Source organism: Agelaius phoeniceus, chromosome 14 (genome assembly GCF_051311805.1).
Source record: "Agelaius phoeniceus isolate bAgePho1 chromosome 14, bAgePho1.hap1, whole genome shotgun sequence".
Classification (NCBI taxonomy): Eukaryota; Metazoa; Chordata; class Aves; order Passeriformes; family Icteridae; genus Agelaius; species Agelaius phoeniceus.
The window spans coordinates 16,241,264-16,257,633 of NC_135278.1; the positions used below are offsets into that span (position 1 = coordinate 16,241,264).

The 16,370-nt window shown below is 42.3% G+C and overlaps 1 long non-coding RNA gene across 1 annotated transcript in view; it reads right to left on the reverse strand.

Moving 5' to 3' along the window:
- LOC143695201 (uncharacterized) overlaps nt 1-15,766 on the reverse strand; it is a 50,092-nt gene extending 34,326 nt beyond the window's left edge. Inside the window, exon 1 of the long non-coding RNA XR_013184247.1 lies at nt 15,634-15,766. This is a non-coding gene — a long non-coding RNA (uncharacterized LOC143695201). The remainder of the gene's footprint in view (nt 1-15,633) is intronic.
- Nucleotides 15,767-16,370: the final 604 nt, after the last annotated feature.

The window sequence follows — 16,370 nt, forward strand, 5'->3', positions numbered from 1 at the left end:
TGCTGCTCTGAGGTTACAGGGTCCACCCTGAGCCATGCAGGAGGTCAGAGCCTGTTTCTCCTGAGCTTAGTGGTTGCCTGTGGCTGAACAAAGAGAGGGTTTCCCACTCCAGGACCACGTTCCTTGCTGAGGGATAGGTTATGGAAGAAGGCAGAAGTTGGACAGGATGGGCATCATAGACAAGTATGTCCAAAAAACACAATTTGGGATGAGTCTGAAAGACTGCACAGGCACAAGACTCACAGGGGAAAAAACAAAGATAATTCCTTCCCTTCCCATAAGGTCCTGCCTTAACAACAGGATTGTTTAAACAATCATAAAATCCAGGTATGGTTTATGCTGGAAAGGACCTTAAAGCTCATCCAGTCCCACCCCCTGCCATGGGCAGGGACACCTTCCACTGTCCCAGGGTGCTCCAAGCCCTGTCCAACCTGGCCTGGGACACTCCCTGGGATGGGATGGACACCCAGCAGTGTGTGTCCATGTTAGAGAACACCCACAGAAAATTATAATTTTTGACTAATACATGTGAACATGCACCAGAGAAATTTCTCCAGAGGAAAGAACTCGTCCAACCAGAAAAGGAAAAATGAACATAATCACTTGTGTCCGTTTCAAACTCCACAGCTAGCAGAGAGCAGAAATTATCCTTAAAAACTGTGCTGTGAATGGTTTTCACAATTTCCTATTAATTAATAACATCAGTGGAAGAACTGGATTAAAACTTAATTGAGAGCAGTATCTGATGTAAATAGAGATGTGCATGTACACATGTAGAGAGTGAAATAAAAAGGTGCACACATAAATATATTTCCAACTCCCAGTTACCCCACAGCTGACAGAAGCAATTTCAAGAAATCATATTGAGACCACTGACACCAAGATAACACAAAATAGCTGAAACACTGTGTTTTATAAATAAAGAGATTTATGTTTGTGCTACAATACCTCAGCTACATAAAGAGTAATAGCTACAGGAGCCATGCTGGGAAGCTGGGAGGCCTTTAAGGATTTGAACATCACTGTTGCAGCTGGCTCACTTTCTTCTTCCCATGGATATCAACCAAAGGGCTGGGACAGGAGCACCTCAGGGATCCAGGGATGTGGTGCTTTGCTCCCAGCAGGATGCATCCCCTTGTACAAGCCTTGGCATCACAACTCAGTCTTTCCCTGCTCAGGTACAATTTTGTATTTGATCCAGTAGGGACAAGCAGGGGAATGCTGTGCTCTCAAACCTCACCCAGACAACTCCCACCCCTCTCACAAGTTGTTTACTCATGATTTTACAAATCAGGATAATGAAGCCTGTTATTTGTCTTTGTGTGCTGTTTCTAGAAATGTGATTAGCAGAAATGCCCTGAAGGTTTAGGGTTTGATTTCCTGTGTAAATCAGGCAGGCATATGCCCATCATGAAAAGAACTGCAAACTTTGCTCAGTCTGGGGTTTCACATAGTGCTTTAAACCATCTAATCAGGGTGTACAATCAGATTCCAACCTCTTTAGAGTGAAACTGAGTCCAGTTTTGAGATCCTAGATTTACTTTATGATGATGCAATTCGATGAAGGGTAGGCTGTTGCTGTTCATAGACTGTAAGTGTGAAACCAGGTGAACAGAGCTGGTTTGGCCCTGGCAAACTGAGATCTCTTTAAACCTCAACACCAATCAATGCTTTGGGAATCGCAATGGGAAGGTCTCAGCTGTCCCTCATCCACCCAAACCCCACAAACACCCTTCAAAAACACACAGCACAAACTGGGGACCAAATCTCCTATGAAATGTATAACAATTCCCTCCTCTGACCCCAAAATGTTTGAGTAGCATGATTTCCAGAGATAATAATGAATGGCCATTATGTGGATTGAAGGAGGTTGGCACAAGCAGACACATTTCCTGGGGCAGTCCCATGGCCCCCTGGACACTGGATTTGGGTGGAAAGGTCCCCGTGGATCCCTGGGAACGCTGCTGGCTCCCCAACGTTGGAGATGCCTGGGCAAGAGCAAACAAAGCCAACTTCAAGGTGTTCTGTTCTGCTTTTTGTTTCTCCTTTAAGTTGGGTTCAGCAGCTCTTAAAGAGTTCTTAAATCACCTTGAATTTAATTTCTCTAAGCCACGTTTAAAGGGAAGAATTACCATCTGTCACAGTTGGTTAATCAGAATCAGCGCGCTCCGTCTCACTCACTTTTTATTAAAAAATAACCCTTCAGCTACTAAACTTTCTGAGATCTCTTCCATGAAGATGTAAGCCATGCTTATCCCACAGGAGCCACTGACACCACTCACAGAAGTTAACCAACCCATGCACAGGCAGTGGATGCTGGTTTATGTAATGTCACCACATCATTTTTATTGCCTGTGCCTATAACAGTGGCTTCTTTTTTTTATTTCTTTAGTGTCTTGTGAAGCTCAGGAAATATTAACATGATTCAGATAAATGTCCACCCCATAACGACAGGGAAATTTCAGAAAGTGGAGTCCCTGCAAAAATATTAAGATTGTAAAAATAAATGTTCTGCTGGTGTCGGTTTGAAAACAAAATACTCCAGGAAAAGCAGTAAAAAAAAAAGAAAATCCAGCCCTGCTCGCTCCCCGATTAGTGGATGTGAATGAATCCAGAGAAATCTGAGCATTGGCTTAACCAAGCATGGCTAAAGCTGGAACAGTAGCAAGAAAAGATTGCAATTTTCTCCAAACTGTGAACAAAAGGTCTGAACGCCTGCAAAAAGCAATGAATCCTCTTCATTCACCAAAACCAACTAAGTGGTAACAAATTGTGAGTTTCCAGTTGGAGACAACCGGGCAGGAATAATTATGTGGGATGCTAAAGGCTGACTTAACCCTTTCTTCCCCCACTTCTGGGGGCCATCACAGGGAGAACAGTTCTGAGCACGTCCATACAATCAACTCACTTTCCCACAGAAACTTCATCCTGCTGAGGGAGCAGGTTCCCACAGATAAAAGAGGGGATCTCAAGACAAATTAAGGCTACATGAGGCCTGTCCATGTTTTCCTGGTGGCAGGCAGAAGCTGTTATGACTTAAGCAGGTACCCATCTGAGATATAATAATAAATAAAAATAAATAAATATATTGAATACTCGTAAATATAAATAAATAAATAAATAAATATATATAATGATATCTATATTATATAATAATCTCTATAATATGTAATAATCAATTAAAATTTTATATATATATATATATGTAAATGAAAGACCTGAAGTTTCTTAACCAAGCCCAGAGCACTGCAAGGAACAACAGTAGTTACAGCCTTTTCTTCCTGTAACATTTCAGTCTTTCATTATTTAATTTAAGAGAAGCTTGGTGGGAAATATAGTCCTTAGGCCAAAAAACCCAAACCAATAAAAAATTAAAAAAATAAAAATTTACTCAGAGATGGCACAGGATAATTTCAAAATCTTTTGTTTCAGATTATGTTGAAGCTTTGGGGGTATCCCACAAGTCTTCTGAGATGCTGTTGGATTTCACATTTAAAATGCTGCATTATCAGGTTCTAATAATTGTTTAGCAAGGAATACAGATAACAAGAGTTTTCTCAAGCACTTTTTTCTAAGTAATTTTATTTACTAGCCAATTGTTTCACATGTGCCTCTTTGAAAACACATTTTGCTTTCACCCACCCTTTGCAGCCTTGCAGAGAGGAAGGAATGCTGAAATTATTTGCAAATGAGAATCATCTTCACATCCAGAGACTGCAGAACAGGCAGAGTAGAAATTGCCAATTCCAACAGAAATTGCTCAGTGTAGGCATGTAATTAAATTTCTCACTGAAACAAAAAGAAACCCCACAACACCATTTGAAGCAGGAGAGACCTGACCTTAAAACTTTGTCCAAAAGCTACATAAAGCCAGGCCTCTGCATTATTTTCTGTATGGGATTGGCATGGGTTGAGCTGCAGGGGTTCTGAATCTCAGAATTCCTGAGACTGGAAAAGTCCAACCTGTGCCTGAGCCCACCCTGTCACCAGCCCTGAGTGCCGCCTCCAGGGATGGAGGCTCCAAACTTCCCTGGGCAGTTCCAGTGTTTAACAACCTTTCCCATGAAAAAATTCTCCTGATGACCAACCTGAAGGCTATGCTTAATTTCCTTTACTTATTTCTTTCTGTTCCCTAATGTGCCCTCAGCAGAACTCTGTCACTGCTTCCCTCTCAAACTTGGGGGAGAATTGCTTGATCCTGAATTTAAAGAGAGTCTTTAAATCAGCATTGGTGCATTATTACACTGGGTGTAATAATAGAATCATTACAAGATAATTATACTGGCATAATTTTATATTATTGTAACAGCAATATAGCAATGCTATAATAACATCGTACCATACAATAATAAAAATATATTTTAAGATTACACACTTTAGTAATAATAAAATAATTACAAGATTAAATGTCTGCAGGGAGAAAACCTCATTGAAGCAACACCTTGTAAACCCTCCCTGCACAACTAAAAGCCCAGTTCTTCCCAAATTCCCATTTCTGGCACTATTACTTTCTTATCCTCCTGTAGTACAGACCCAGGTGTTATTCACACCTCCAATTCACAGAAGTGATTTATTAGGAGATCTACTGGAATGCACTTGCCAAGGGAGGATGGGGAATTTACCTCTTCCTGATTATGGCCCATTCTTTAAGAGCTCAGTAAATATTTTCCTCATCCCTTTAACACACATTTGAAGGATAAACAACCCAAAGGAGGGAAATCAGTCAGATGAAAAAAAAAAAGGCCATGCAGGTTTCCATCAGTCTAAGTGTATATTTTGGCAACAAATAAAACAGATTGCAAGAATTGCCAAAAGACAAATGCACAGATTTGGGGGAAATTTGTCTATTAGTCTGCTCAGAGCACAGGACAAGCAGCCTCCTCACTGAACCACGGGATATATATGTGAACATTCTGTACATAAAGGGTTATAAATAAAAGAAAAAAGGGGTTTGCTGCTATTTTAGATGAGATAACGCTGAGCCCACCTTTGGTGTTTGTATAATCTCAGTCTTTTAGCACTTAACAACTTTCTCTCTTGCAGACGTGTGTGCAGGGAAGCGAAGCCCTGCCCTGTCTGCAGGGTGTGGATTGGGAAGATAGAGCTGGGAGCACCTCACTGAGGGGCCCATGGACCAGGACAAGGCATTTTCTGACCAAATATTCAAAACCAGCCTTTTGCACCTGCCCTCATCCTCTTTTTCAAGCCAGCATTTTCACACACACACACACATGGAGAACAAACTCACAGCTTCTGCCCACCACCCAAATTCATCCCATTTCAGAGCCTTTGCTTCATAATAGAGATTAGCAGCAGTAAAACAAATTCTAACCAATCTTTCAATGATTCTAACCCCTTCTGAATGCTCCCTACAGGATTTATGCTCATTATTCTCCATGATACTCCCCACAAAAGCCAAGCCTGCCTCCTTCACACTCTGGCTAGAGCAGCACTCCTGGTCTCTCATCCTCTTCTCAGCTTTTATCCAACACTAACTTTTTTTTTTTTTTTAAGCAAACAGCATTTTAGTCCAAGGATGTAAATTAGACACAGATATTGGCATCATCTTTCCCTTTATGTTACTTAAGAACAATAACCAAATGCTACCTTCACCCTTACTGCTGAAAATCTGTAGCAGGGGTTCAAAGTGGGTTTTTTTGATTTCTTATTCATTCCATCAGAACCATTGAACTCATTCAATCAGAAGATTTCTGGTGCAAAGAACCAGGATCAAAGAACACCAAATCATCTGCTTGGTTGCAATCTCCTGCAGAATTTTATTTCCTCAGAGCACAGGAACACTTTATAACATCACAAAACATTATGCATGGACCCTAATGAACATAATCCCAGAAACCTCACATGAAACCCTCTGTGTCAGCCTGAAATAACAGCAGCAACATGCCTAAAATAAAAACTCAGGGTTAAACAACAGTTCTTGACTCTTGGGTCTGAGCAGATGAGCAACATCCATCCCTCAGCCACTCAGAATTGTTGTCATCCTCTACTCATACACTTTCCATAAATCCCTGCTGAATGCAATGGAGTTGTGCTGTTGGAAACACAAACCTGGAGTAGCCACCACCCAAACTTGACCACTCCCCAGCTCACCCCATCCTTTTGCCCCACTTGCCCACGATAATCTCCTTTCAATAGACCATGGCGGAGGGTTAACAAAGCTCTTGTTACCTTCTGTGGGAATTTCAGCCCCAAACTGTTTAGGAGCTTAAAAACCAGAAGGCAAACAAGCCTAACATTCACCACAGAGCTTGTAGCAGCCAGCAGGATTTACCATGGGTATTAAGGAGATTGTGGTGTGCATATGCCAACACCACGGCCTGCTGCCATCCCGCTGCTCCCACCACGCTCCCACCACCCTCCAGCACCACAGGACTCGGAGCTGCAGCTCCCTTTGTTTCCGTCTCTTGCAAGAAAAAACTCGAGTTACTAAAATATCCCCCTCTCTCTCTGTAATTCTTTCTTTTTTTTTTTTTTTTTTTTGCTATATTAGGTTGACACATCGGTGTCAGAGCGAACCCTCCGCTCTCCAGATGCTCCGCCCGCTCCCGCAGCACGCTGCGGAGGGGAAGGTGGCAGCGAGCCAGCTGGAGCGCTCATCCTGACAACATATTTTTGCAGATTATGCAAAAGCGGCAACATTTAGCTTTAGAGGAACATCACAGCTGTTCCCCTTCCCCTGTCAATCCCAGGCTCAAACCCGCAACAGGTTTCATTTAGGAAGGGCCAAAAGTGCTCCCAAAGCGGCGCTTTCCGCGCGCGCGGCCGCGTGCGGGAAACGTGAGAAGTTGAAGAGCCACCCTTCGAGGACAGAACCAACTCTCCCAGCCAGCAGAGATATCACAGGCTGCCAGGAAGGGACCAGAACAGAAAACTGATCTTTGTCATCACTTTAGGTGCTTGTGCCAGATTTGCTTCTTGATGAATTATGAAAAAAAATAAAAACTAGAGTATCAGGCAGACTTCATTCATTCATAGTTGTACAAATGCTCACAGCCCAGAAGGTTCCTGCTCCAACCCAGAGGATGAAATGGAGCCCGTCAACAACAGAGGAACCTTCCTGGCTCTGGCCAAGCTCCCAAAGAGCACAGGAGCACTCTGGAGACAGAAATCAGACTGAAACTCCCATTAACAGAGTCAGGGTGACTCAACAATGCACATTTAAGAGGATATTTTAATTTTAAAGCAGGAGTGAGCATACACTTCCTGATACACAAACTATTACAATGCTCCAGTCATCCATAACCTGTAAACTCTTTGGTTCATGGCTCATTTTGGACTAAGTGCCTTCACATGGTGCTAAAACCAGATTTTTGCCCATCAGCAGGAGGCTCATCTACTTATTAATGCATTGCTCCTAACAGCAGTACATGATGATTTTTCTAACATATTTCTAAAGGCCCATATGGGGAAAATAACTTGTGAAAAACTTGAATATTAAGCCCATAAATAAAATTAAACTTGACATCTTATTGCACGATAAACCAAATGGAGGTGACACTGAATGTGTAGGTGTGTTCAATGGGAACAGAGATACAGCAGAACAAGCTGCATTCAAAATCTCAATATTCTCCTAAACACTCCTTTAAAATAAGCAAAAATTTCTGCCCCAGCTTGAGACAGTTCCTACAGTAACTTTTCCCCCTGTGTAGAGCATACAGAGCTTCCTGTGCAGAAAGAAGAATTAGACTCCTCACAAAACACCAAAAAATCAAATTATTCTGAAAAGTGCAGATAAAAGTGAGATCACAGCCTCAGTTTCCTTAGGTAGAAACTTGTGTCTTCAGTGGGGCTTCACACCAGGAGTTTATTTACACAAACTGGGGCAGAGGAACATGGGGTTGGGTCCTGCCGTGGTCCCCCTGCTCAGCTCAGGCTCTCCAGCCATTCCTGCTGACACAGCTGAGCCTCCATTCCTCTCATTGATTATTTTTTATTGTCCATTAGTGCCATTTCTGGATTTCTGACACAAACTACCACTAGGTCTCAGGTTTATGGCATCTTACAGTGCTCAGCTGCCACGGGGGACAAGAACACTGAAAGGGAGGGAACTGTGCCTAAAACCATTAAACCAGAGCAAACCTTCATTGATCTTTTAATCTTATTTTTGTTATGATCTACCTAGAGACCTGTGAAAAAATGACGAGCTATTGAAAGTCTAAAAAATATTGAAGGACTTGAAGCTTTGTAGCAGAATCTCTTTCAGTGAACTGCAGAACAGGAAGGACAATCAGAGCCTCCTGTGTAATTCCAGAAAAACTTTGGTCATGACAAATCATTTGAATGGTGCCTTTTTCTCTAATAAGGAGTTTATTCCATGGCTGATTGCTCCTGGCAGCCAGAAGGTAATGGCTGCTTTAGAGAAACTGCTGATAAATCTGAGCTAGATGCTTTTTAAGGTCCCATCCAGCCCAAACCACTCTGTGAAGAAAAGCCAGTGACCAGGGATGAGCTCTGCTCACATGATGAGGTTGGACTCACAGGAAAGCCCACATCATTTTTAGGTGCCTTTTAAACATTATTTAGGTTTGATCACATTACTCATGGCAAGTCTAGGGTTTGTCAGGTGGTACAAAGAGGCAGAGCTGTTCCTGCTCCTGAATTTCAGCTGCATTTGCCAGTCCATAAAACCCATCAGACCCCACTCAGTGGAAAGAGAGCTACCTAAAAAGCCAGAAAGTCACAAGTTAAACTTCAGTTCTCCAAAGGTGCTTGAAGAGAGTAGAAGGGGTGGCTGTGAAATGGAGGAATACATGGGAGGGAAGAGGGCTGCACAAAGGTTTGGTTTCAGTTGCAAATTTTCAGGATTATTGATGTCCCCACTCCGTGTGCTCGAGGCAGAGCATTGCCAACAGCTGCCTTTGATGGGCAAGGGGAGTAATGAATTCCTTATCACAGAGATGTGAGTTCTCAGATCTAATCTTCACTGATATTGGCACAGAATTTTCACAGCCTCTTCATCTACCCATATTGAAGTCATAGTTTTAAAATAATACAGAAAGATTTATTTTTATTAGAGGCTGTGAGAGCCCGGTTGTCAGCTCCAGTTTGCCCAGCAATGGGCATCCAGAAAAGGTGGAGTTCAGAGCCAAACGTCAGCACTGATATCCAATGCAGGTGATGTCAAATTCCTCCTATGAGGCACAAAAAGGCACCAGGCTGGAAATCTTGTGCTAAATAAACATGTCACTTCAACAGCAGCAAGCATGAAACACGAGCCTGGCACTGCACACTCCTAATACGTGTCAAGGTGTGTTAAAGGGCTCAGTGCAATGATTTTCTAAGAGCTGATATCAAGCATCAGGAAAAAAAACCATCTCTTCCCTTTATTTGTTAAAACAGCCAGCACTGAAACACCCTGTGAGCAGATTTGAGGGGTTAAATTGTTATTTCTGCTCAAATGTGTTGCAAAAGACATTTGAAAAGTCTGTTTCGTGAAAGGAATGGAGGTGGTCCTTTTTTTTTTTTTTCCTTTAATTGAGAGTTAAAACTAAAAATTCCCATATACTCTCACTTCCCTTTAGAGGTCTGCTGGGCTTGGCTTATTCCTCTGCTTTGATATGCAAATGGGCAGCTTGCTTTCCTGCAGGGGACACTGGCTGGGGGCCAAGGCACACAGAGGAGATGTCCTGTCAGGAGAGCAGCCCCGAACGCTCCTTGGGCAGCGCCGGAGCCAAGCCTGGGCTTTGGCTTCAAAATAAAATACCTTTGTTAATGGTTTCTCCTTCCAATATAAATGTTTGTGTATTTACCCTTCAAGTCATCTCTGCTGGCCAATGGCAGGAGCACAAGAGTTGAGCTGTTCCTTTTGGGCCAGAGTGGTGCTAAAGTCAGATTCCTCTTTGAAGATACTCTTTAAACTGCCCTTCATTAAAATCATAGAATATGGGTTATTTAAGGAGCATTTAAACCATCCAGCTGCAGTGAACAGCCATATTTTCAGAAATGTGATAAACTTATTTCTACTGGGCAGTTTTCTCATCACTTTTCCATCTGGCCCATTCTGGGGGCATGGCACAAGGGAAAGCCCATTTTAGTTTCTGTGTCCTGGTCCCTTTAAGTTCCACTCTCTCACTTTCTTGTTTTTCTGCCTTTTCTTTTAACTGACATAATGGAGTACCTATAAAAAAAGATTAAATGGGACCATAAAGTTTTATTAATGCCTTACATCACTGATATCGTCTCTGTATTGATAGTTCCACTTCCATTATTGCTACTTAGGCATTTAATTAGTGATTCATACAGTATGTTGTAAACTACAGTATTAGCGTTAACCATCTATATAAAAGCCCTCATTATGTAAAAACTCTTCCTGATATCATAATTGGAGTATAGTTATCCACTTTAACTGACTTGAATTAGATTATTATAGATTAATTTATAAAAAGTTACTTGTAAAGGACATTGAAGATCATGGAATATTAAGAGTGGAACTTCATTACAATAAAATGGACTTCAAGAACAATGGCACTGTCTGAGTTTTATATAAATCCATTAAAATCTTCTGGTAATATGAACAATAACTGTGTTATCTTGCAAGTCAGTGATACTTAAGGATGGAAAGACAGAAGGTGAAAAAAGAAGTGTGCAGAATTAAAGGGAGAGCATGCACTTAAATCCTGGATAAAGCAGCAGAGAGATAATTGCTCTTTGCAGAGGAAATTGGGGTAAGAACATAAGCTATAACAGGCATCTCACATGGAAGAAGTGCATGGAAAACTGTATTTTCCAGAGCATGGAGGTTAAATATAAGAATCAGTAAAGATTAACATGAACTCTTGAGAAAGCTTTGATCCAAATGCAGTTGTTATTAAATCACAGTAAAAAAGAACAGAATTTGGGCCACCTCCCCAAAAAGCCATTCATATTTTCTTCTCTCTGCTGTCACCATCTACATTATTCCACTCAGCTCCTGAAATTACATGGTCTGGAGCCCAATTTGCTGACCTGGCAAAGGGAATGCTGAGCTCAGGCCTCGGTTTGGTGTCTTTGCAAGGGAAGATGTTGAAGTTCCTGTGAATTGGGTCTTCTCACACATCTCCTCCACTTGCCAGTGGATCCCTCCTGGTGAGCAGGGGATGCAGAATCTGTTTTTCTGCCCCAGCTCTGTACTTTATGTCCAAGGCATCCCCTTTTGCCAAAGCCAAAAGATGAGCAGATGCCACTCTGCTCTTTGCTGCTGGGGGATTTCCCCTTACTAAGGGATAAAATAATCTCTACTGGCTTTATTGAGGCTTGGCACCATCAAACCCAGTGGGAGGATCTTAGTGAGCTCTCAGAATTTGTGGCTGCATTTCTCTGCAATCAGCCCAGGTTTTGGGGTGGGCAGAGTCACTTTTCCTCTGCAGTTTCACCCTTTTCAGAAGGATTTCACTTTTCCTGACAGATAACACATTACAATGTGTACAATATGCATTGTACACATTGTACAATAATGTACGATGTGTACAATGAATGTACAATAATATTCTCTCAAATTTCCCAAGTCCATTTCTATGTGGTTGAGCATTTGCCTGCCTTCCAAAGAAGGGGTCCTCCCCATATTTCAGATTTAATAGGCACAACATGATGTGGGACAACAATACCACATTTGTCACCTGGATATTTGCAGGGTCCCTGAGTGGCCAGGCTGCATTTCCTCTTGGATGCAGGAATCCCAGGAATAATTTCACTGAGTTAATCAACCAGCCCATCCAGCCTGTCAGGTGAAGCTGATGGTCAGTGGGAAATTTCCTTCAGCACACACCCTCCCCAAATGGACCAAGAGAAGCCTATCAAGGCTGTCAACCCTCTGCACTGATTTTCCATATAATACAGAGCCATGCCAGAGGTTCAGACTACAGCTTTTATCTGCTTTTGGACCATTGTGCACTGTAAAAAAAGATTAATGTGTAAAGGATGCCAAATGACCTTCCCTGGCACAGTGAGATTTTTTAAGTGTATCCCTGTGGGACACAACTTCCTTGGGAGCTGCCTCAGGAGGAAAGGTCATAGGGAAAAGCTCCAAAAGAAAAAAAGAAAGACAGAAAATATCACTTTATGGTCACAGAACCAGACATGGTTCATCAACATTGACCTTCACACCCACACACCAAGGGGAACCCCCAAGTCAGACCTTGGGGTGTCTGTGTGGCTCCTGCTGCAGGACCAACAAATCCTCTGGGATTTGGGGTGGTGGTTCCAGAGGTTAATGCACAGCTGGAGCAGGACCAAACAGTGCTAACACAGGCTGTGAGGAGAAGGGACAGGGCTGGAAGAGCTCTTGTCATCTCAGGCCACTCCAGAGCTCTAATTAACACCAGATGCTTTTCCAAAACTCATTTCCCTGCCCAACAGCCCCTCTCTCCTTCTGATTTTGGCCAGGTTGACTAAAGGCACTTCCATTACATCCCACCTTTATTAAAGCTGTCTTCAGCCATACTTTTTTCTGTCTCTGACATATCTCAATCCCCAAAGTTTTGTTTTAATTAAACTAATCTGACATCCTTTCCCAGTTCCTTCTTTCCCTTTTCTTCAACTATTCCAAACCCCTGTATTTTTTAAAAACCAGAATGCAGCAGAAAGATTAGAATCCAGCTCTCCCTGCCCATACTGTTTCTTGCAGTCTCTCTCTGGCCATAAATTTTGTAGGAGAGCAATAGAATGCAAAACACATTAGCAGTAACGCCGAAATCCCTGTGCTACAGGGTAAATAGGAAATGGAACAGCACATTTACAATTTTGGCCAGCCAAGTACCAGCACTATTCATTGATCTCATTAAAGACCAATCTACATTCAGGGAAGAATAAGATTGATGAGCTGTTAGACTCTTTAAACACAAAAAAAAAAAAAGTTTCCAGCTACATGCATGTGTAAACAGCCCAAAGAGAGGCACGAGGGGCTCTTTGCTCCTTCAGCCTCATGGCAATAATCACTGGGTAATGGAAGTGGAGCCTCCTGCCATTCCAAGAATTGGATGGGAACCTGTTCTGACACTTTGGAATAACCAGTGCACAGAAACAAAAAAGTGATATATTGAAATTTCGTTTATCCTGGAAATTTATCATTTCATATAATTTTTTTTTTTTTACTGTAAAAGGGAAAGAGAAAAAAATATTTCTTTAGATATTTCTCATCTTTCATGAACCATAAACAGGTCTAAACTGCAGCCTCTTCACCAACACTCAACTCAGACATTACAGGTGACTCATCCTAGGAACCTGAATTGCTATCCCAGTTCTGCCACAGCCTTCACTCCCTTTGGAAAATGTCTTTTTTTTCCCTCTAATCTCAAGTTTCCCCAACTGAAAAATGGAAATGCTGATACTTGCACAGCTTTGGAGCCCAGAGATGTAAAGCACTCCATTGGTGCAAGGTATTACTGTGTTGATGATGATGAAATAAGCTTTCATACACCACTAAATTATTCAGGAACATCTACTTTGGTTTCACCCCTGGCACTCCCAGAATGCACCTCCACTGCCATTACTCTGCAGGGAACAGCAGTGGTGAGTAAATGCCTATGAAACTCATATATTAACCTCACTTGGTGGCTGGAATATTCATTTCTTTTTGAGTCATTTCAAGCAAGAAAGGAAAATCTTCACTCTTGAAAATCATCTTTAGCTGACACATTAAGGAGCAGAGCTGAACAAATAATTTCCAATGAATAATGTGATGAATTTATTTTCCTTTTCTCTGTCCCCAAGCAGACTGGGATTTCCTCAAATGTATTTGTTATTCAAATGTATTCCACAACTATCCTTTGCAGTGTTTTTCTTCTGTGTTTATCGTGCCTGAATGTGCTTAATATCCTTCTTTCCTTCTGCTTTCAGCTCTGGGGTTTTTCTGGGGTTTCTGGGGAGCAGAGTGTGGGGGGATTGCTTCCATTGATCACCCAGGTGTATTTCAGGGATGCGAAAACATCTGATTTGCAACATCCTGATATAATAACAACACATGATAGCTGTGCGTGCCTGTCCAAACCCCCTGCCCAGACCTCCCTGGAGAATTCACCAGGTTTTTGGGGGGAATTTGCAGTGCCCTGTGTGTCTGGCACCTGAAGGAGCAGGTGAGACACGACGCGTGTCCAACGCGCGGCCCAGGAGCTGCTCCTCTCCCGGCACCTGACGTGCGGCAGAGCCCTGCAACGCCAACAACCCGAGCACAGACTCTGTGACAGAAGGAGAGGAACTGCTGAGGATTTTTTTCTCAGTTTGGACAGCCTCTTAATGTGTTAAGAGAGACATCTTGTCAAGGATATTTTCAGTTTTGTCGTTTGCTTTATCCCAAGCTCTGGAGTTGGCACATTTTGGAGCCATCCTAATGTATTAGCAAAAGTATGGCCTTGGCTGTTATCCTTAACTCTGCTGTAAACCTGGCACAGGACTCTTCCCTTTTCCCACTCTAAGTTTTGCTCCATAAAAGGTGGATTCTATCACTTTTTGAGAGCTCTTCCAAGACCCCCTGACCAGGTATTACAGTCATTTATAGGTACAGAGCTCAAGGAGACACTTCCCAGCAATGAGTGCCCAGAAATGTATTTCCCGAGTACAGTGAGTAAATCAAAGCTGGAGCTTGTACATTCCTGCTTAAGAAAAGTCTGAGCACATCCTGCATACTTCAGCTGATTTTAGTACCCTCTGATATGTCCCATGGTGGCTCCTCTCTGTACCCAGAGATATTTTGAAGTACAGGCTCACTTGTTTTCTTCCTGTGACTTTGCTACTGAAGAGCCTGGCCATACAAAGGGAAATAAAGGAGCTAATCAATACTCTGGGATTGTGATATATTAACAGGCATCCCCAACCATTAGCAGAGAATTACCCATTAACAGATTAATAATCAAAGAACAGCTGGAAAAAATATGTTGTTATTGCTGGTGAGGCAGTGGGTTTTTTCCCCCCTACAGCTTAATTCAAAATAAGCAGCCAAATTTCAACAAACTTAGAGGTCCCTTCTTCCAGGAAACTTCTGCCTTTAATTACATCAGTGGATCCTCAAGAGCCACCCCTACCAGAACCAATCCTTGGCAAAAATTGCCCCTTTGGTGACTGAAATTGAAATAATTCCATTATTTAACTGAAAGAAGGGTATTTCAGGCAGCTGCTGGCCCATGCTCAATGCAGTCTCCCTTTTCCACGTGCTGCCAGAGAGGCCACATCTGGTTCTGTGAAAACTGGCACTTGGCACAGGCTATGGCATTCTTATTTCTTATTCTGACCCTCCTTTTAATTTCTTTAAAATCACACACCATTAAGTATAGCCACACATTTCAGAATTTCATCAAGCCATTTCTAACCAAGAAGTCACACAGAAATATTTGGGGGGTTCCAAACCTGTCCTATTCCATGTGCTCCACCTTTAACAGGCACCCAATACTCGTGAGCCACTGCTTGAAACCCCGTTTTTATAACAATTTTCCAAAAGTATTTTCCTTATTGAAATAAACAGAGACTTCAGTGACTCCTTTCTGCCTTTCTTCCCAGCCTCCACAGCTCCCAAAGCCCAGGGAGTGGGAAGGAAACGTTTCTTTCAGCAAGATGCTTGTTTCCCCTCGCCTTTGAATTCTTAAAAGAAGAATATTGTTTCATACTCTTCCAAATCTGCTCTGCCTTCCCCGACTCTCACCTTACCTTCTCTTCCTCCCTCTTCTTGATGACTATTTTCTTTCTTCCTCACTGTTTTTCTTTCCTCTCGTCCTCTCCTGCCTCTGCTGCTCTGGTTTCACCATCTGGTTCTGCTCTCCTTATCGCTCTCCTTCCCTCTGCCACAACCGCGCTTTCCCCCTCTCCCACCTTCCCCACCCTTGTTTCTCCTCTCCTTTCCACTCACTCCTTTCCTGTCTTATTTCCCCCAAGGTTTTCAAAGGGAAGCCCAGCCAGGGCCAGCTCTCCCTTCCTGCCTGCTGCTAATTGAGCAGTTCATGAATTCCCACTTCTGGTGGTGGCTTTGCAACTTTCCAGTTCGCCGTTGGACGAGATGGGGACGGCACCAGACAAATCCCAACCAGAAAATTATCCTGGAGGCTGAAAGTCACAGCTCCCACTTGGGTTTTATTTTATTTTATTTTATTTTATTGTACCACTTACTTTTTAAAATTTCTTTACCATTTTCTCTGTTTCTTAAACAGGCAAGCTGGACTTTAATATACAGTTAAAAAATTCTTATCAAGAACCCTCATACATTTTCAATGCTGAAGCAACAAGTAACTAAATTGGGAGCCTTTTTGTTTCCTTATCGAGCAAATCTATTCCTGAATGCTAACAAGCAGGTCTTTATATACTTTGTCCACTTGATAATAGACTAATAATCTTATCATGATGTTTTCTTGAACTTGAACTAGGTGTACAAAGTTAAGGCTGGAAATGTG